Raw genomic sequence first — 21,082 nt, forward strand, 5'->3', positions numbered from 1 at the left:
GCTGTGGTTTCCTTCAGACTGAAAGCGCATAGGGATTGGAATCCAGCCCGTCTGTAACTGAACAACTCAAACCACTGTAATTCACAGCCAGCTCTTGTTGGATATTTCTGGGTTACAAGCCAAACATTCCTGGATAAGGGATGAATTGTGAGGGCACTTGTGAATAAAAGTGGCTATGTAGAAGTTGATGTAATTTTCACGTAGGTGTTTCATTTCAAAGAAAATGATTTTATTATGGCCACTGGCATTTGTAATACCCCATTTTGCCTGTGTTTACATGCAGGATTTTTTTCAATTACAAGCCAGAAATTCCAAGCAACAATGTCGCTTTGAACTGGCACTAAGAGGTGGGAGTTTTGCCCTGAACTAAAACTATCACGAAACAGCTCTGCAATTTTATGGTAAATCTACAAGAAATTAGAGTAACCAGCGGTATTGCATGGAACTTGTTATTTGGGTTTATCCTACATTTTTCATTTTATTGGTACATATTTTGTATCAGGTCATCTCATCCACCCAGTCTGAGTGGTTATTTGGCAGCAACCTAATTACAGTTTTGATTTGTGCATGTATATAATTTACATTCTTCCTTAGGAAACTGAACTTGCAAACAAAATAGCTACCTGTTGACATTATTTTATAATGATGGGCTTGACTTTTAAGCTATTTCAATTTCTGCTATGAATGTCAGTCATGTTAAAATCCAACTTTTTCCCATCTCTCCTCAAGAAATCAGCTCAATCTAAAGATGCCCACAGCCCTCAGATACTCTTACCCAAGCACTTGAGTGTTGACTGTGAACATGGGCAGCCTATTCTATCTTGAGGGGGCTCCTCAGAAGGGCTCAATTTTGTCTCCACCCAATGTCTATACACAAAACGCACATACACTCCATCGCTACGTAGTGATCAGTAATAGGAACCACAGTTGACTTCTCCCCACAGCCCAAGGGTACTGGTGTCAGTTGTGGCCTGTTTGGCTTGCCAGGCAGTGCATTTGTCACCTATCCACTGTGAGCTGAATCCTCAGCCTTACATGGGGTGGAATCTTCCGGCCCCGCCAGCAGTGGGAAATTTGGAAGTCGGAGGAACTTGATTCAGCGAGAGGCCAGAAATCAGTTTCCTGACATCAAGATGAACTGTAGGAATTCTGTTCTCCAGACTTTAAAGGCGGGTCGAGCTTCCCAACAAACCATGTCGAGAAGCCCTTTGCATTTATTAGCCTGTCATGCGTGCTCATTAAAAGGCCAGCTCGCCGGAATTATGTCCCCCCTCCAAATTAACTTCTCCGCCAGTTCGAAATTAAAATGTTCACTTTTACGACTGTATATAAGTGACGTGCATCACTTCTTTCACAATTTTGAGGTCAATAGCCGCTCTTTTCAACTTCTTGGGGACTGATCATATCTCGACTCATATCGAGGGCTGGTAGCAAAACCTGTGCAAAAGCTGGAAACGGGAGACAGGCAAAGGGTGGGTGGTGGGTGGGGGAGCGGGTAAAGACCATCGGGAAAGATGGGGTGAAGACTGTCTGGGGAAAAGGGGAGGCAGCAATGGAATATGAGGGTGCAGCAACATTTGATGGAGGGGGAAGGGCCCTTCTCGATGGGCCTGGGGGTCCTGTGGCAGGCTGGGGGAGGGGGTTTATGGGCAAGGATGGTTGGAGAGAGTGAGTCCCAGAGGACAGGGTCAGTTCAGTCAACGTTGAGGTCCTGGGGGTTGAATTGAGGATACTGGGCAGAGGAGGGGAATGTCACAGTCAGAGGGGGGAGTGGGATGCAATATGGTGGTAGGTCCAGGGTGATATTCTGGTGGGTTAAGGTTTCATGAGGGAGTGGTCATGGAGGTGGGACTACGCAGGCGTCTCAGATAATGGGAAGGGTGGGCATGGGGATAGTAATGGGTGTCAACTCTGAGGGGAGGGATTGCATATGGAGGTAGATGGTAATAGGATCCAGGATAGCAGGAGAAGGTTGAAAGGTGACCAAGGAGAGAGGAATGGTGATATTGGGTGGGTCAAGGATGATGGGGTGGGGGGCGGGGGTGAGGGATGTTGGTGGGTGGCAATGGCAGGGCAAGATGGTGGTGGAGCAAGTTTGAAAGGTGACGTGCGCCATTTTAAAAATCTGATCTGGAGTATGCAGTTAGCTGGTAATACGATCCCTCGAAATGGGAGGAGGGTCTTTTCAGGTGGATGGAGTTCAAGGTCAGTATAATTAGCCGACTGGAGGGACATCCTAATAATCATGGAGCAACTGGATGGGTATCATGCTCAGATGTCTTCTCCTCTCTACAGTGAAGCCCACACAGAAGGAGGTTTGTTCCCAAACTATGGGTGTCATAACATCTAGATCCCAGGGAGGTGTGGAGCGGCTGTTCATTCTGTGCCATTTACCATCTGCTGCTGTCAGAGGCAGGAGTGAAGGGATTTAGATGCCACCAAGGGGAATGGCAGCCAACTCGCAACTCCAAACTTCCATCTTCTTCAGCGAATGGTCATGCCTGACAAGGGCTCGTGTGGTTAGTCTTTCTATGACGCCAAGACAACGGTCTCTCGATAGAGCCAGTAGGGCGATGGAGGCAAGCTGAATAGTGTCAGAGTTAGGCTTCTTGCACAGGGCTCTCATCACCCTGGTCAAAGAGCAATGTCTCCATGCGCGGCCATGTATGAACAAGAGGAACACCCGTCTCTGGTCCTCCAGGATGTCCTTCAGCTTCAAGGGTGGGGTGCAGATGCCATGTTGAGATGAAAGCCAGGCACAGGGCTCAGCACAGGCTTGCTGTATCTGAGATGGAGGAAAACATGTAAAGAATATACTCACAAAATTTATAACTTCAATGCGTTCACAGATCCACTGAGGCCTAGATGAAGCAGGCTCCAGGCAACCCTGCCTGCGTGCTGGCTCTCATACAGATGAGGAGAAGGAAGGACTGGCACAGGTTGGCACAGGGCAGGAGGAGCAACAGCCTGGGCAGCAAGAGGCAGTGGGACCTCAAGAATGTCAGGATGCTGGCGAACGGGGTCCATTGCAACGGCCAACATTGGCCCAACTACCGGTGTATCGCAGGTGATGCAGTTATCTTCAGATGAGCAAAAGGCAAACCAGATGCACCATTGGATGTCCCAGATGTGGCTGCTAACCTCTGTCAGCCACAAGGGAATCCCAGGCATTGAAGGTCACCTTCATCTTAAACTTCTTCGCCAGTGGCTTCTGCCAGGGCTCCACTGGAGACCTGTGTAGCATCTCCCAGTAAGCGACACACAATTGCATCTGGGAGGTGACAGATGTCCTGTGCACGAGAGCACATAAATTGTCCAATTCCGCCTGGATCTGAAAGTCAGGCTGCAAGAGCGTTGGGATTTGCAGCAATCTCAGGTTTACCTCAAGTGCAGGGCACTATTGACTGCACATGTGGCCTTGAAAGTTCCCTGGCAACAGCCAATCACATTCATCAACAGAAAAGGCTTCCACTTGTTGAATGTGCAGCCCACATGTGATCACAGAGGGTAAATCCTGCATGCTTGTGCTTGGTTTCCAGGGAGCTCTCAAGACACCTTCATTGTGACCCACTCCCAAGTATCATAAGTTTTTGAAGGACCTCGGCGATTGCAGGGCTGGCTCCCTGGGACAAGGAATACCCCCAGAAGACCTGGCTGATGTGATTCTCAGAGTGCTATCGAAGAGAGCTACAATGACCCACATGCCTCCACCAGGTCCATGACTGAGCAGACAATAGGCCTCCTAAAGGTGATCTTCAGGGGTTTGGACCGCTCAGGCAGGGATTGCCAATACTCATCACAATGTCTACAATCATCGTTGCCTGCTGTGCCCTGCACAGCCTCGTGCTATAAAAGGGGGATGTCTTGCCTGTGGGAGACATGGAGAACTGAGATATTGCCTCTGACGATGAGGACAGTGAAGGGGATGGAGCTGATGAGGGCCAGGCTGTCGGCGATTACGTGCAGAGGCCATAGCAGGTCTGTGACGTGCAGACAGGCCTGTGCCAGTCTGATACCTACCAGATTCCAAGCAGAGTAGCTGCTGACACATTCCTTCAACTTTTTGCTTTTCTATCCTCTGCTGGCTGGAAGGCCCCAGCACGTTATTGGTTACAGACATTAACGCTTTGCCCTAATGTACCTTGATTTATGATAAGCTGAATTAAATTGCATTAGTTACCGTCTGCCCTTCTGGTGGTTTGATCTTTTGCATATGCCAAACTATGCTAATATGCAGAGCCCTAGCGCTAAATGTGCGCATTGAAAGCTGAACAGCACTCTGTTCTCCCACGACCTTGGGAACCTGTAAATGGAATTATGATTTTACCCATGCCCTTACAAAATCCGTGTGCATGGCAACCTGGAAGCAACCTCAAACCGAACCTCAGCACGGATGCACTCATGTCAACCTCACATCTGCTCCCAAAGTGGGGGCCGATGTGGAAGAGAGCTTGTTCAGGCAGAACCAGATAGATGGGTATACAGGGAGGAGCAGCATGAGAAGAGCATTTGGCCCTTCGAGATCGCCCCTCCATGCAGATTGATCAGGGATGATCATGTTCCTGCCCCCCACCCCCGATCCACACTCACTCATAGTAAACCCATATACCTTGACATTGTTATCATGCCGAGAAGTTTCCAAGTAACTTTGGAGGCCAGTCACTGAGAGTGCCTCACCTGCACTCTGGGTTTCTGAGGTGCAACCACTCCGGACCCTCCAAACGCAGAGACCCCTCCAAGATGGCCTTAACATTAGTATGAGACTGTGATCCGTCATTGTGGACACTGCAGTCAAGGTAAACTTCTTTCCTGCATTGTCGCTGCAGAGGCCTGTTAGAGTTGCTGATGCTTCGCATGGATAGCCTCACAGTCATTGGCAGAGTCCAGCATACAAGCCCATCCTACTCTACCTCTCTCCTCGTGTACTAAAACCCGGCCCTTCAATGATGTCCAAAGCACTTTGGTTGCAAACCCTTTATGCGATGTCTACTCCCATTGTTAATAAGGAAATGAGCGGGCCACACAAATCTCCATGCGAGATCTGACCAAGGCTTCAGTCAACTGCACACACACCTTTTAAATCATGTGCTTAAGTCCCTTTTGCAGTCAAGGTTAATGTGCCCATTGTCTCTTTACTCGCTGCCTTCACCTGCATGTTAGCTCAAAATGACAAATCACCAAGGAAGGTCGTCGATGATTGATCGTGCCCACCACAGTTTTCTCCAGACATGTACGGCTGCTTCTAGTTTTCTACTGTTAGAGCTTCACTCTGTCAGCCCTGAAACTGCATCTATAGTTTTCTTCACCACTCACCAAGCAGATTTAACACCCCTCAAGTACTCCTGGCATCCACCCACATCTGACATCAGGGCAACAGCTGTAGGAGGTGCAATGATCTCAATGAACACATTTTCAGAGGTCAGAACATGGTGAGCTGCAAGTAATGACTTGCATGATGTGTGGCCAAGCAGCAGACTCGCAATTGATGGCCAGTGTTTAATCATGCACGTGTGGGACTATTGAGTAATCACTATGCTGATAATGTGAGAGAAGTGAATCTATGGGAGTTCATGATCAGACTCTGATGGGGGCCCACATTCCAGATCCTTAAATGCTTGCAACCGTTGAAATAACTAATAGCAAGATGGAATCCAGGAGACTTCCAAATAATGCAACTGAACATATATTTACATGTGCCAAAACTATATACAATGATTGTACACCAGTGCCACCTCTGTGCCTTCAATATCTCTTAATCTTTCATTGCTTACTGCTACATCTAGGTGTAGCCCCTACAATTGCAGCTGAACTGATATGCCCTGTGGACTGTGAGGACTTTGGCAGGCATCCTCTAATGGCCTGAGGCCTAGAGGGCCCCAATCTGCTAAGAGTTTCCTGCTCAGGTGAGGTGCACCCTCCATGTCCTGACCTGATGGAGGCAATGGGGTCACTGGCAGAGGGGAGCTGGAGCAGCAGGGCACCCTTGGAGTGCCTGGCTGGCATTCCTCCTCCCTGTGGGTGCCAGATGGCACCTCCCTGACTTCTTGAGGAAAAGGGGCACCTGTAAGAAGGTTGAGATGTCCTGTGCTGCACTGCACCAATGCCTGGAGCAAATGAGTGCAGGTCCGAGCGCATATCTGGCAGCCACTGTCTATTCTGCTGGATCTGGGTCTCCAAGGCAGCCGCCACTCTTTCCATGGAGGCAGCCAAGCTCTCGCATGCCAGAGCCACGACATCAGGCAGAACGTGGATGGGCTTCTCCAGCCTTTGGTCCAGTCTGCGAATGGCCTCTGGCATCTCTGCCTGATGTTCCCCTGCCTGTCTCTGCATCTCCAACATGTCTCTAATGGCCACGTCCTGAGGCTCATCAGCTGCATGGGGCTGAGCGGGGGCCTGGTCTTCAGCAGACCTCCGAATGTCAGAGACTTCAGCTGTCACTCGCTCTGCTAGCTGTGGACCCATGTCAGTGACATGCTCACCAGATTGTGATCCCAAGATTACTGTAGAACTTGGACCCACACAGGTGCATGTTTCTGCAGTGGTGGAGGGTGCAGGTGAATGCCATGATGGTGCATCCTCTGAGGATTTTGAGGCATTCTCCTCAGAGATGGGGTTGAGGCTGGGGATGGGGATGGGGATGGGATTGGGGCTGGGGCTGGGGTTGGGGATGGGGATGGGGTTGGGGATGGGGATAGGGTTGGGGCTGGGTCTGGGGCTGGGGCTGGGGCTGGGGATGGGGATGCGGTTGGGGATGGGGTTGGGGCTGGGGCTGGGGTTGGGGATGGGGATGGGGTTGGGGCTGGGGATGGGGTTGGGGATGGGGATGGAGTTGGGGCTGGGTCTGGGGCTGGGGCTGGGGCTGGGGATAGGGATGGGGTTGTGGATGGAGTTGGGGCTGGGGATGGGGATGGGGATGGGGATGGAGTTGGGGCTGGGGCTGGGTTTGGGGATGGGGCTGGGGATGGGGCTGGGGATGGGGCTGGGGTTGGGGTTGGGGATGGAGTTGGGGCTGGGGTTGGGGATGGGGTTGGGGATGGGGTTGAGGATGGGGATGGGTTTGGGGTTGGGGATGGGGTTGGGGTTGGGGATGGGGCTGGGGATGGGGATGGGGTTGGGGTTGGGGATGGGGATGGGGCTGGGGTTGGGGCTGGGGTTGGGGTTGGGGATGGAGTTGGGGCTGGGGTTGGGGATGGGGTTGGGGATGGGGTTGAGGATGGGGATGGGTTTGGGGTTGGGGATGGGGTTGGGGTTGGGGATGGGGCTGGGGATGGGGATGGGGTTGGGGTTGGGGATGGGGATGGGGCTGGGGTTGGGGATGGGGTTGGGGATGGAGTTGGGGCTGGGGCTGGGGATGGGGCTGGGGCTAGGGATGGGGATGGGGTTGGGGATGGGGATGGAGTTGGGGCTGGGGCTGGGTTTGGGGATGGGGTTGGGGATTGGGCTGGGGTTGGGGTTGGGTTTGGGGATGGGGTTGGAGTTGGGGGTGGGGTTGGGGTTGGGGATGGGGTTGGGGTTGAGGTTGGGGATGGGGTTGGGGATGGGGATGGGGTTGGGGATGTGGATGGGGCTGGGGTTGGGGTTGGGGATGAGGTTGGGGTTGGGGTTGGGGATGGTGTTAGGGATGGGGATGGGGTTCGGGATGGGGATGGGGTTGAGGTTGAGGATGAGGTTGGGGATGGGAATGGGGATGGGGTTGGGGATGAGGTTGGGAATGGGGATGGGGTTGGGGTTGGTGTTGGGGTTGAGGATGAGGTTGGGGATGGGAATGGGGATGGGGATGGGAATGGGGATGGGGATGGGGCTTTGGCTGGTGTAAGTTGAGGGCACCCCTGTTTCTTGCTGGTACCTGGAATGGAGAAAAGAAAGATTTAGTGATTAACTAAGCAGGCTCCTTAATTAAATCAATTACTCACTCAATGGGCGCAAATGTAGACTGGAGGCACCCTCACTGGGTTCCTGGGGGAGTCCTATCTCACCCTCAGTGGAGGAATGGTCCTGATCCTCCCCAGCTAGCTCTGCGGCCAGCTCCTGGAAAGGGATGAAGATTCAAATGTCCGGAATTCCACCACCGGTCTGGGAGAACTTGCACTTGCTGTAGGTGTTCTTCTCCTGCAGAAAGACAGAAAGGTTGATTGTCATCCCAATGGTTGCCTGAGCAGTTTAGGAGCATATATGCCTGTGGCAGCTGCTGAGCCCTCCCCAGTAGGTGATTAAGAATCAGGATGTCCTGCAACTAATATGAGTTTGAGAGCATGAGGTGGCTGGCACACGTTCACAGAACTGTGGAGCCACATGGTGTTTGTGTTTCTGTGACATCCTGGATGAGTAATCTGGACCTCCTGGCCTGCAATGAGTGAATGGCTATCTGCAGCCCCTTAAATATGGTGCCTGGACCTTTGACCTCATGAGCTAATGGTGGGGAGGGTGACTTCCTGCCCGCCCTCACCAAATGATTCGCCATGCTCCACACAGATGGAGAAGTAACGAGTTGAACAGTGCAAGACCGTGCATGTTCAGCCATCCCACCCTCCGGCAGGAATCACTCCGACTTCCACTCCCATCACCAAACTTAGATTTCAGAACAGAAAATTCCGACAGAGTCTTACATAGTTATAAAGATGCAGGAGCAAATTTGCTCAAGGTATAAATCCACAGTTGTTCTGAATTTGCAATGTGCAAACTATAAAGCACCAAATGCTTTTCAAATGTGTTCTCGCTGGCATTAAACCAATACCAGTCAGAAAATCTAGGCCGAGAACTCTCTAGGGAAAAACAGTGAACACTCCTCCTCACTTCTCAGAGTGCTTCAGAGTCCAGAGGTTGGGAATGGAAATGTCGGTGACAGCATTGACATCCATTAAGATCAATAGAGTTGCTGTTACACTCTTCAAACATACAGAAAAAGAAAGAGGCCACATTTCTCACAGAAGTGCACAGTGAATTAACAAGTCTGCAACAATGCCTCTTGATTCGTTGTCTGATCCCCATTCGTTTGGGTCACAATTACCTGATCTGAATCTGATTGGTGAGTGTTCATCCTGAGCCAGTTTATCCACTAGAAATCAACAAATGGCCTGCCTGGGATATGCATCTTTGAGATCAGGTCAAATGAAAATGTTAACATCAAAATAGATTAACCAGCCCTGATGTTGTAGCCAGATCTATAATTACAGTAAGAAGTAGTAGTTATAATGCACGCATGGAGTAAATAAACCTGTTGTGGAGCATCATTTGTGCTGAATGAAGGTATTTTTACAATAGCCCTTTATTAGGCTGCAGTGCAGTTAGGTAAGTTACAAAGTGATGTTGCCCCTGGAAGCAGCTAAACTAGGTACACAGTTCTTTAGCTGCTTTTAACTAGATTCTATGAGCGAAGTAGCCACAAAGTGGCTCCTCACATTTCTGGCTTCCTTATTCCTGCAACAAGGCTTGTAACCCAGTTTTTCTGTGAGAATGGATTTAGGTTTAGTGAAGTATACACTGGGCTACTATAAAAGTCAAACATAAAAGCAGCTCAAGATTGATGCTCTAGAATCTGTCCCATAATATAACTGGGACAGGGGAAAGAGTTTGTTACTCCAGCAGCCAAAAGCATCTCCTGCTATAAGTGGCTTTGCAATATAAACAAATTACAAGCTACAAACTTGCACCAGTTAAATAAATGGGCCTTTGTGTGAGATCTTTAGATGCTACCGTATGCCTGAAAGGTCCATTTGAGTCAAACATGGCTAATGCAAGCAAGCAATGTCTTTTCCTTCCAACCATCTTCTGTTCCCTGTCTCAACCTCACCCTTCGGTTTACTGTCTGGGCAGAGTGGTTTCCATTATGCTGCATTCCTCACCTTTAACATTCAATGATGGACACCACTCTCCACAGTATGGACAGTCAGGGTGTAAATATTCGGGAAACAGTCCTTTACAGTAGCTTTTGCGCAACAGGCAGCCTTAAACTGAGGCTGCATTTGGAATTAGGGTGCAGTCGTTTCCACCAAACATATCCCAAGGTGCAGTTAACAAAAGGAAGTCTGCCATCTGCAGTAGGCTACACTCATAAAAAGTGTAAAAGCATTTGCTCTTTCTGTGGTCCATCTGGCTGTGAGATTTTCAAGTACATGGGCTAGAATTTTGTCAGGGTGACGGGGGTTCACCCATCAGTCGAAGAACTGGCGGGGACCCTCTGTCAGTACTGTAGGGGGAGACACGATACAATCAAATGCCTTTCAGACACTTAATTGGCCACTGTTGGGCCATCCACATGATTGAGATCCCCAGCAGCAGGAGTCCCGTTTGCCAAGAGCTGCCAGTCAATTAGAGGCTGGTAGTTCCTTATGCTGCCAAATCCAGCGGGGACTGCCGGCAGCACTGCACCGAGGCCCAGGATCGTGGAGGGAGCCCAGGCCATAATAAATGAATGTGAGACGCAATGACCATCTCCAACAAGAGATTCTAACCATTGCCCCTTGATATTCAATGGCATTACCATTACTGAATCCCCCACTATCAACATCCCGGGATTACCATTGACCAGAAACTAAACTGGACTAGCCATATCAATATTGTGGCTACAAGAGCAGGTCAGAGTCTAGGAATCCTGTGGAGACTAACTCACTTCCTGACTCCCCAAAGCCTGTCCACCATCTACAAGGCACAAGTCAGGAGTGTGATGGAATACTCCCCACTTGCCTGGATGAGTGCAGCTCGAACAACACTCAAGAAGCTTAACACTATTCAGGACAAAGCAGCCCACTTGATTGGCACCACATCTACAAACATTCACTCCCTCCACCACCGACGCACAGTGGCAGCATTGTGTACCATCTACAAGATACGTTGCAGGAATTTGCCAAGGCTCCTTAGACAGCACCTTCCAAACCCACGACCACAACCATCTAGAAGGACAAGGGCAGCAGACACATGGGAACACCACCACCTGGAAGTTCCCCTCCAAGTCACTCACCATTATGACTTGGAAATATATTGCTGTTCCTTCACTGTCGCTGGGTCAAAATCCTGGAACTCCCTTCCTAACAGCACAGTGGCTGTACCTACACCACATGGACTGCAGCAGCTCACCACCACCTTCTCAAGGGCAACTAGGGATGGACAATAAATGCTGGCCCTACCAGTGACATCCACATTCCATAAATGAATTAAAAAAAGGATGTTAGTCACAGAGTATGGAGGGAGGAGATTGGGTGTCTGAGGCAAGGACACAAAGTGCCTTTTAGCGTGGGACCCCCCCACCACCCCTCCCCCCACCCCTCCCCCCACCCCCCAACCACCACCCCTCCCCCCACCACCTGGGAGGCTGTTGGCAAACTAGCCAGGTTTTGCCGGGTTGCCCGCTGAAGGTGTGGAAGGCCCCGTCACCATTATATTGCAGTGAGCTCAGGGATAATAAGTATCGATTGAGCTTAATTGATATCCTGCCTTCAGCTACCAGGAATTCCACGTCAGTCCCTTCCACCCTCCAACTTAATCAGGGGAGGTTTTCCCGGCACCAGGAGACTGCCAAGGAGCCTCTGCCACAAGCCAGAGGGCCTGGCAGCCATGGTTCCCTCTGCGATGAGCTGTATTAAGTCCAGCCCATAGGAACAGGAGCAGTTCATTCAGCTCCTCCAGGCTGCTCCCTCATTCAGTAAAATCATGGATGATCTATACCTGAACTCTAATTACCTGCCATTGCTCAATCTCTCTTGCTATCCACAAAATTTTACCGATTTCACTTTTGAACGTTCCAAATGACCCAGCACTCAACATTTTGGGGGACAAAGTTCCAGATTTCAACTGCTCTTTGTTAAAAAAAATCTTCCTGATTGTGTTCCTGAATTTGATTATTCCCTTTTGTTTCAGATTCTCCTACCTCCTACTTGTATCTACCCTATCAAATCCTTTTATCATTTTGTAACCATCTTGATGAGATCACCCCTCAATCTTCTAGATTTAAGGGAATGTAAAGGACATTTATACAACCTGTCCTCATAATTTAATCCTTTAAACCTTGGTATCATTCTGGTAAATCTGCACTGTACCAATAGTCTTGCTTTCAGTCATAGAAAAGTCATAGAAGTGCCTGGATTTACTAGTATGATGCAGGTCTCCCTCGAGTCTCCATGTGAATGGAAGAGAGTGATTTGCTCTTTGCTAATCTTATCATCAAACACTGGGGTCACTGTTTGAAATCGGAGGTTTGCACTGAGCTGCTATCAACAGACTGATGCCAACTAATCACTTGGTAACACCTGGTAAAACTTCTATGCTTAAAATAGCGTGGTCAGCAGCAAATGCATAACTCCCCATCATCAGCTGCACTCATAAATGTTTTTTTAAAAAGCCTGAATTAGGTTATCCTGAGAAAAGCAGAACAGCAGGTTTTGTTGGGTGTAGTGAGCCGCCTCTGTTTAAAAGAGAGGAATCTGACTCAGTCGTTTTTTTTAGCAAATGGAAATCCTGCGTTTTCCACATAGAACAGAAGCGGTGGCATCCGATATACTAGCCGTGGAAATGATGGGTCTTATGTTTCAGTACTGCTGGACCTGAATCAGGGAAACGATGCCTTGTGGTGCCTGAAATGACTGTGGAACACCGTTTCTATTAAAATCTCTGGGCAATCACACAGCTGGTGTTATAAAGAGGGAATTGCAGCCTGGAGCCGTCCTGCTGCATTACAAGAAAGAAATCATAATGATTTGTACTTAAAACTCCTAATGAAAGGCCTGGTTTCCATTATATTGTACAATTGAATTGGTATCCCTATAATAAATTAGCTATTAACACCTCTGATTACCCACACAGTACACTTCTACCCTGTAGTCAATATTTTACATACTAGCATAACATTAGCTATCTAAACTTTGGGAGATGGTAAGGGGGAGAGAGAGAGAAAGAAAACGCCTGTTTAGGAAACGAGTTGTAAGAATTCATGTGTTAATGACCTCTTCAGCATCTGTGGAGACATGTTAAATTATTCTGGCACAATGCTACAGACTTGCTGACATCACTGTTAATTGTGAAGTAAGATGATTACAGAGGGTCGTGGATAGACATTCATTCAGTCTTTGTGTGTATATGTGTGTGTGTGTATGTGTGTGGAAAGGCTGTCAGTAACAGAAGGAAGTTTACTTTAGTTTCTGCAGTCTTTGTCTCTCCATAGTATCTCATAAACAGTCCCTGAGTCATCAGCAACCAGTGTTCAGGAGCAGATAAGGATAAGGGAAACATTCTTCAAGGAATGAGGTAAGACACACCAGGCCCACAGCCTGGGCAGCTATTCTGAGAAGTCCTTGTAAACCAGTAAAAGAATTTGGCTTTTACTACGGTATGTGCATTGCTGTTTTTACAGCATTTGTGGTCACTGACTCAGTGCTATGTCACAGGATTGTGCTTGGGGTTTAAACATGATTACAGGGTTAAAGGCATTACAGAGTTAGCAGGGATTAAAGGCATTAATGCTGGTAAATTGATATTGTTTTATATTTGTGTGCAATATATGAATCTGCAGTATATTTAAAAGACAGGGCAGATTTATTTTCATAAAAAGCAATTTCAGCATTAAAAAAGCATCAGGAAGACTAAGTAAGTCTTATCTTGTAAATCAAATTGAAATATAATTGACTGCAAGTAAAGGAATGGAACTTCATTTGAAAGGCTTTGTGTGGAGACTTATCAGTTGCTGGAAGAGGAATACAAATTTTCTGCAGTACTAGGAACAAGAAAAGTTTCTCTTCAAATGTCCTGCGATAGGTTTTATAAGTGTCCCCGGTGTGTTTGATGTGGGTTGGAAGGGTCTCTCTCCATGTTGTTGTGGCTCAGAGGGAGTGGTGTAAGGTTCACTGCATGTGCTGGAGCCCAAAGGAAGTTGATAATGCTGGTTGCCATCTGGGTTTGCTGGGCTTTTTTTCTTCCCCAGTGTGTTTTCCCGACGCCTTCATTTAAGGGGCTGGTAGGCTGGTGACAGCATGAATATGGATATTTCAGCAGTTACTGAGCAAGCAGAGAGTGGATCATATTCTGCGCAGGGGAGTCAGCTGCTCAGTCTTTCAGTGTGAAGGCTGCTTGCCGCTCGCTCAGCAAATCACAGGACTTAACAGGAAGAAAGTGGGGACTATTCAGTGGTCTTTCAGCTGTAAATAGTTAGTCACAGAAGGAATGCTTCGCTGCCTCTGAAGGTAAGATTGCAAAGACTTCCTTTGGCTTTTAGTAGCAGATATGCAACATGACTGCAGTATCTTTTGTAAAGTTCTGTGCTGAATGGATGTGAGAATTTGTACTGGTTGTCAAAAGTTGCTTAATTCTGAAATAATGCTTTGTTGCTTCTGAAAGGAGAGATTCTCCGAAAACTCATGTTGTCAGTCTGTGGAAGAGCTGCAACTGCCTTTCCTCAGAGCCCCTTTAATTGTGCGCAGAGCCGATTCTCTGCTTAATTGCATGTTGGTAATGACAGGGAGATTGGCAGATAGTGTGAGTGCAGAAGGGGTCGGGGGGGGCATCCAGCCGATACTTGCCTTCAGCCTTTTGGGTTATTCTGCTCACTTTCTCAGCTCAAGGGGCGGTCTGCTGCTTACTGGGAGACGGTTTTGTTGGTTTTAAACTGAACTAACTTGCCACTGGGTGAGTTGCTGCATGTTCGCTTAGTGTCAGCAAGAGTCGCTGGGCATTGGCACCCAGCTGACTTGCCAGGTGGTCTGTTGTAAGACTAGACTGCACTCATGACTAAGTATTGGCAGAGATTTGGCCTTGAAATTAGAAGTTTAAGGAAGGAGTTCAGCTGGCAGTGTGAGGCACCACCCCTCAAATGCACTTCTAGGGTTTCTACTCTGGGGTGTTGGACAAGAACAGAAAATTCGCAGCATTTATGGGCTGTCAGTTAGAATTTTGTAGCTGCTTATCTAACAAGCAAGAGCTCAGAAATCTTTTTCACTGACTGGAGGAGTCATAAAATAAGCAATTCAGCAAGAACAAAAGTGTAATATTGCCTGGTTATGCAAATTAAGGACTTTAAACTGATGCTATTTTAAGCTGTTTTGTGCAAGCTAAAAAGTCAAACCTGCCTTTCTGAAAAAAAAATAACAGGTTTCCAAAAGCCATATAAACATAGTAGCTGTATATGTACCGCATGTACTTGTGTAATTCTGTGCAGACTTGCACTTAAGAGACAATGATCCAAGTTAAATTTCAATTTCTAATAATTTCCCTTTTCATATACCAAATTTGTTTTTTTTACTCATCTTACGGGATGCGGGCATCGCTGGCTAGGTCAGCATTTATTGCCCATCCCTAACTGCCCTTGAGAAGGTGGTAGCTGCCTTCTTGAACCACTGCAGTCCAAGTGGTGTAGAGAGGGAGTTCCAGGATTTTGACCCAGCAACAGTGAAGGAAGGGCAATATATTTCCAAGTCAGGATGGTGAGTTAGGGAACTTGCAGGTGGTGGCACTCCCATGCATCTGCTGCCCTTGTCCTTCTAGATGATAGAGGTTGTGGGCTTGGAAGGTTCTGTCAGAGGAGACTTGGTGAGTTCCTGCAGTGCACTTTGTAAATGGTACACACTGCTACCGCTGTGCATTGGTGGTGGAGAGGGTGAATGTTTGTGGGTGGGGTGCCAATCAAGCAGGCTGCTTTGTCAAGCTTCTTGAATGTTGTTGGAGCTGCACTCATCTGTTATTTTGTCAATAATATTAAAGCACAGAAAGTTAGTTGTTTCCACATGGGACCTGATTATCTATAAAAGTGAGTGTGCTTGAAAGGGCAACTCTTCAGCCTAAATATATTGTTTAATATTTATCATTTTTTTGCAAGTCTTGTGTATCCCGCTTCCTGATTTTCCAACTTCTCTCCTAAAGACACCAACCCTTGCTGGCTTGCAGTTTCGTGGTTGCTGACCCACCCTGCTGTACCATATGCAGGTGGAGCCATTATTCATGTGTGAGCCTTGACAGAAACCATTTGACTGTCAGAGACATCACAGCTGAACCAGAACGTGTCTTCATTTGACATCCAATCATAAGTACTAGCAACCAAGATTGCTGATCAAGAGCAAAGAACCTCTTGCCCATCCTAGGTTAAGGGCACTGCAGTGAAATTGAAGGACTTCCAATGTAAGAAAGCTGGCTCAGTCTTCAGTCTATCATCAGGTTAAACATGCCTGAATTTGCACTGGTGTTAAACCAAGCCCGGAGATGTGTAATTTTTATACCAGTGTGCCTTTCAAAAACAATTATCAAAAGAAATGCATCATCCTCCATACCATGCATTTGTCTACCAGCATTTTTAATTTTGCTTTCTGAAGATTAAAGACTAAATCTTACAAGTAAGACGGTAAGTAAATGGCGTGGGAAGTGTCTGGATACAGTAGATTGTTTGTGGAAGGAACATACATAATGATCTAAGTTGCATTATATTTAAGGCATGCCCAAGAACATATTAATTAATCTGTCACTAGGCCTATAAAAAGCCAGTCACTTGACAAGTTTCATTTAAATGTGACTTCAGTGAACCAAAACAATTGTCTAGCTATCTGATTTCACTTCAAAAATGCAAACTCACACTATCCAAACTAACAAAGACTTTTTCCCCATTGTCAGGTAAATGTGCAGCAAAATATATTATACACTTAATAAACAATATAGTTTATAGAGTAAGTTTTTATTTATTCTTCAAAATAGCCAAGGACTTTAGCACTTACTGTTATGAGGTGATCGTTGCCAAGGGTTTCCTCACACTTATGCTAAAGCCTGAATTTGTTAACTATCACACCGTCCTGTTGGCTTCTCAAATACCTATCAAGTGTCCCTACTGAAACCTGTTTGAAGCCGAGTTCGTAAAGTGCAACAAAGGAACATGTTGTTCAGGAGCCAACAGGTGAGAGAGTGTAACCTGAGCGCATGTGTGTATTGGAACAAGGTTTCTTGCTGACACTGCCTTACAGTCTGAAAAAAAGAGGACTCTGAATAGTGTAAAAACTGTACTATCCATTTGAAATTTTAGTTCCATGAACCCATTCAAATAAAACTATCTGAATACAATGAATGTTTTTGTGTTGGCTGGTCCACAACCATAAGAAAACACATTCCCATTTCTGTTACCGTTACAAAGCCAACAAAAATATTACAACTGGAAAGTCCTATTGGCTAAAAGACTATATTGGAATATCAGCAATTTTATTTTTCTGAATCAGAGATTTATGACCCTTGATGCTGCTACTCCGTTTATTTTTTTTCATTCTTTCATGGGATGTGGGCATCACTGGCTAGGCCAGTATTTATTTCCCATTCCTAATTGCCCTTGAGAAGGCATTCCTGAGCTGCCTTCTTGAACCGCTGCAGTCCATGTGGTGTAGGTACACCCACAGTGCTATTAGGGAGGGAGTTCCAGGATTTTGACCCAGCAACAGTGAAGTAACGGCGACATATTTCCAAGTCAGGATGGTGAGTGGCTTTGAGGGGAACTTCCAGCTGGTGGCGTTCGCATGCAGTTGCTGCTGTTGTTCTTCTAGACGGTAGAGGTCGTGGGTTTGGGCAGTGCTGTCAAAGGAGCCTTGGTGAGTTGCTGCAGTGCATCTTGTAGATGGGACACATTGCTGCCATTGTGCATTGGTGGTGGAGGGAGTGAATGTTTGTGGATGTGGTGCCAATCAAGTGGGCTGCTTTCTCCTGAATGATGTCCAGCTTCTTGAGTGTTGTTGGAGCTGCACTCATCCAGGCAAGTGGAGAGTATTCCATCACACTCCTGACATGTGCCTTGCAGATGGTGGACAGGCTTTGAGGAGTCAGGAGGTGTGTTACCTGTCACAGGATTCACAGCCTCTGACCTACTCTTATAACTATAATGGCAACAGGTTCCCAGCGAGCCATTGAAATTGCCATTCACATCGGCAGTACTGGAAGATCCCGATGGCATGAGGGGCTGGAAAATTCTGGCCAGTATTTATATGGATGATCCCGTTCAGCTTCTGCTCAATGGTAATCCCCAGGATGTTGGTAGAGGGGGATTCCGCAATGGTAATGCCACTGAATATCAAGGGGAGATAGGAACATCGAGTGGACCATTCAGCCCATCAAGCCTGCTCCACCATTCAAGCAGATCTTGGCTGATCATCTACCTCCGTGCTAATTTTCCCAATTACCCCATATCCCTTGATATCATTAGCATCCAGAAATCTATCGATTTCTGTTTTGAACATGCCTAATGATTGAGCTTCCAAAGTCCTCTGGGGTAAAGAATTCCAAAAATTCGCCACCCTCTGAGTGAAGAAATTCCTCCTCGCCTCAGTCTTAAAAGGCCTTCCCCTTATTCTGAAACTGTCTTCTGGTTCTAGACTCACCAGCCAGGGGGAACATCCTATCTACATCTACCCTGTCATTCCTTGTAAAAATTTTGTATGTTTTATTCTTCGAAACTCTAGAGAATACAGACCAGTTTCTTCAATCTTGCCTCATAAGACAATCCCAGCAATTAGTCTGGTGAATCTCCTTTGCACTCCCTCTATAGCAAGTATATCCTTCCTTAGATAAGGAAACCAAAACAATACACAATACTATAGATACAGTCTCACCAAGCTGTACATAACTGCAGCAAGACATCTTTACTCCTGCACTCAAATCCCCCTGCAATGAAGGCCAACTTACCATTTCTCTTCCTAATCGTTTGCTACACCTGCATGCTAGCTTTCAGTGACTCATGAACAAGGACACCCAGGTCCCTTTGGACATCAACATTTCCCAACATCTCACCATTTAAGAAATGCTCTACCTTTGTTTTTTCTAACATTGTGGATAACTTCACACTTATTCACATTATATTCCATCTGCCATGGGCTGTATCTTCCGGTTGGCGAGCAGGGGCGGGGCCCACTCGCCAACACGTAAAATGACGCGGGGATGTCACGTCGCATCATTCAGTCTTCCGGTTCGGCAGGTGCACACCCGAGTCGGCTACGTGCCCGCCAACCTGTCAATGGCCTACTAAGGCCATTAACAAAGTAGTTGAAGTCATTAATGGATCTGCCCGTCCAACCTTAAGGGCAGGATGAGGTTTCATGAGGATTTAAAAATCTCACAATATTTTAAAATAAAAGTTACGGACATGTCCCAACTCATGTGACAGTGTCACATGAGGGGACATGGCAGGGAAATTTTTTCTCAGCTTTATTTAAAGTTTAAAATGTGAGCCGATCTCCCTGAAGCAGCACTTTGCCTCAGGGAGATCTGTGCGCTCTTCCACATGCATGCGCGAATGAGCGCACTCCCGGCTCAGGGAATCCCTCACACCCGTACAGGGAGCACGTAGTGCTTCCTGGTAGATGTCACGCTGGGTGGGCCTTAATTGGCTCCCCCACTTAAAATGGCGGGGGCGCCAATCGGAAGCCCACCCACCCGGCCTGCTCCCGCACATCCCCCCCCCCGACGGGGAGAAAATGTTGCCCAATATGTTCTTGTCCATTCACTTAGCCTGTCCAAATCCCCTTGAAGCCTCCTTACATCCTCCTCACAATTTACATTCCTACCTAGTTTTGTGTCATCAGCAAATTTTGGAAATATTACAATTGGTCCCCACATCCAAATCATCGATGTAGATTACGAACAGCTGTGGCCTCAGCACTGATCTTTGCGCTAGACCACGAGTAACAGTCTGCCATCCTGAGAATGACCCATTTATTCCTACTCTCTGTTTTGTATGTTAACAAAATCTCAATCCACACTAGTATATTACCCCCAATCCCATGTGCTCTAATTTTGATTACTAACCTCCTGTGTGGAACCTTATCAAAATCTGAACGAAAATCCAAATTAACCACATCCACTGGCTCTCCTTTATCTATGCTACAAGTAACATCCTCAAAAAAACTCCAACAGATTTGTCAAACATGGTTTCCCTTTCATCAATCCATACTGACTCTGCCCAATCATATCATTATTTCCAAATGTCCAGTTATCACGTCCCTTATAATAGAATCTAACATTTTCCCTACTACTGACGTCAAACTAACAGGTCTGTAATTCTCCATTATCCCTCTTACTCCCTTCCTAAATAGTGCAGTTACATTTGCTACTTTCCAGTCTGCAGGAACCTTTCCAGAATCTATAGAATTTTGAAAGATAACCACCAAAGCATCCGTTATATCTGTAGCCACCACATTCAACAATCTGGGATGTAGCTCATCTGGTCCAGGGGATTTATCAACTTTCAGTCCAATTAATTTTTTGAGTACTCTTTATTAATACTAATTTCTTTCAGCTCCTCAGCTCCACAAGTCCATTGGTTCTCTAGTATTTCCGGGAGATTTTCTGTATTTTCCTCCGTGAAGTCAGACATAAAGTAATTGTTTATTTTCTCCACCATTTCGCTATTCTCCATTATAAATTCTCCTGTCCCCACCTGTAATGGGCCCACATTTGGTCCTTGCTAATCTTTTCCTCTTTACGTACCTAAAGAAGCTTTTACAGTTCACTTTATGTTTCTCACTAGCTTGTATTCACATTCGTTTTCCATTTCTTTATCTGTTTCTTGGCCCTCCTTTGCTGGATTCTAAACCCTTCTCAATCATTGGGCTTACAACTTTTTCTGACAACGCCAGCCACTTCATTTGATCTAATGCAATATTTAGCTTATATCCTTCAATAACCTTTCCTGTTGGGTTTTTGTGTCTTAAAGGATTGTATATTTATGGCAGACCATGTAATACTTCTTTAAATATTAGCCACTGCCTGTCTTCCATCAATTCATTTAATGTATTTTCCCAATCCCCCATATCCAACTTGCCCCTCAGACCTTCATAGTTTCCTTTGTTCAGCTTTAAACCTAACATAAAATTCTATCAAATTATGGTCACTATTTCCTAAAGGCTCCTTTACAACAGGCTATTAATTATCCAACACTTGTAACAAAATACTAAATCTAAAACAGCCTGATCGCTAATTAGTTCTTCAGTGTACTACTCCAGAAAGCCATCTCGTATATATTCCAAGAATTTATCCTCCACAGTGTTATACTAAATATGTTTGACCATATGCTATATGTAAACTGATATCACCCATTATTACTGTATTTCCCATGTCAGATGCAGCTCTAATTTCCTGATATATA

The 21,082-nt window shown here is 46.6% G+C and overlaps 1 protein-coding gene across 3 annotated transcripts in view; it reads left to right on the forward strand.

The window, feature by feature from the left end:
• Positions 1-21,082, forward strand: part of prickle1b (prickle homolog 1b) — a 194,401-nt gene that overhangs the window by 124,498 nt on the left and 48,821 nt on the right. Inside the window, exon 1 of one of the 3 annotated variants that reach the window (XM_078568445.1) lies at positions 13,168-13,236. The exons of 1 other annotated variant lie outside the window; for it this stretch is intronic. The gene's annotated coding sequence lies outside the window, so the exon portion shown is untranslated. Of the gene's footprint in view, positions 1-13,167; positions 13,237-13,863; positions 14,169-21,082 lie in introns of those variants that run through there. One more of the 3 variants, XM_078568444.1, reaches the window with a different exon arrangement.

Source organism: Cetorhinus maximus, chromosome 22 (genome assembly GCF_964194155.1).
Source record: "Cetorhinus maximus chromosome 22, sCetMax3.hap1.1, whole genome shotgun sequence".
Lineage (NCBI taxonomy): Eukaryota > Metazoa > Chordata > Chondrichthyes > Lamniformes > Cetorhinidae > Cetorhinus > Cetorhinus maximus.